At 49.6% G+C, this 1281-nt stretch overlaps 1 long non-coding RNA gene across 1 annotated transcript in view; it reads right to left on the bottom strand.

Moving 5' to 3' along the window:
- Window positions 1-489: 489 nt before the first annotated feature.
- The window catches only part of LOC140399694 (uncharacterized), a 6424-nt gene continuing 5632 nt past the window's right edge, over window positions 490-1281 (bottom strand). The window contains exon 2 of the long non-coding RNA XR_011937787.1: window positions 490-733. This is a non-coding gene — a long non-coding RNA (uncharacterized lncRNA). The remainder of the gene's footprint in view (window positions 734-1281) is intronic.

Consider the following 1281-nt stretch of genomic DNA (forward strand, 5'->3'; position numbering starts at 1 on the left):
GTAATTGGGTATCGGGTGCTCTCTCTGTGTTGTAATTGGTTATTGGGTGCTCCCTCAGTGTTGTAATTGGGTATAGGCTGCTCCCTCAGTGTTGTAATAGGGTATAGGCTGCATCTCAGTGTTGTAATTGGGAATCGGGTGCTCCCTCAGTGTTGTAATTGGGTATCGGGTGCTCCCTCAGTGTTGTAATTGATTATCGGGTGTTTCCTCAGTGTTGTAATTGGTTATCGGGTGCTCCCTCAGTGTTGTAATTGGGTATCGGGTGCTCCCTCAGTGTTGTAATTGGGTATCGGTTGCTCGCTCAGTGTTGTAATTGGTTATCGGGTGCTCCCTCAGTGTAGGGGGAGTCTGAGGGGGAGGGGTGAGTCTGAGGCGAGGTGCAATATGGTTCAGGGATACAGAAGGGGTTGGGTGGGAAATGTCTAGTTTACCAAGTTGATGGTTATGTTATTATTGCTTTTGTTATTGTTATAAAAATTTTGCAAGTACTTCAATAAAAATATTTTATTTAAACGCAACAAAATTGTGCATCGTCTGGCGTGTTTATAAAATGGGTTATATAACACAGATTGGGGCAGTCCCAGAATGTTGCTGTGCCTTTATTATTTCAATAACGCTTTGCTGTAATCAATTTCCAGCTTTCTCTTTCTCCCCGAGGAGAGTTGATTTTGAAGCTTGGACGACGCAAAGAGAATCTTTCCTCTGCGAGGAATCCTCAGACAGGAGTTCTAACCTGAGCGAAACAGAATAAATGTCAATGTGTCTTTGTCCGTCATGATTGGGGTTTCATTATTCTGATGGGCCCTCAAGCGGTGGGCTGTGTTTTGTTTTTTTGGGAGGGGGCAGGAGTCTCAGTGTCTCTGGGGGGAGTGGGAGACCGGTGACATTTTCACACCCAGGGTTGGGTGAGTTATTCCAGTGAACAAGATGGAGAGTGGGAGCAGGAGGGAACGCAGCCTCAGGAAGGGATTAAGGAGGTGGAGAGTGGGAGCAGGAGGGAACGCAGCCTCAGGAGGGGATTAAGGAGGTGGAGGGTGGGAGCAGGAGGGAACGCAGCCTCTGGAGGGGATTAAGGAGGTGGAGAGTGGGAGCAGGAGGGAACGCAGCCTCAGGAAGGGATTAAGGAGGTGGAGAGTGGGAGCAGGAGGGAACGCAGCCTCTGGAGGGGATTAAGGTGGAGAGTGGGAGCAGGAGGGAACGCAGCCTCAGGAAGGGATTAAGGAGGTGGAGAGTGGGAGCAGGAGGGAACGCAGCCTCAGGAGGGGATTAAGGAGGTGGAGA

The sequence above is a fragment of the Scyliorhinus torazame genome, chromosome 23 (assembly GCF_047496885.1).
Source record: "Scyliorhinus torazame isolate Kashiwa2021f chromosome 23, sScyTor2.1, whole genome shotgun sequence".
Classification (NCBI taxonomy): domain Eukaryota; kingdom Metazoa; phylum Chordata; class Chondrichthyes; order Carcharhiniformes; family Scyliorhinidae; genus Scyliorhinus; species Scyliorhinus torazame.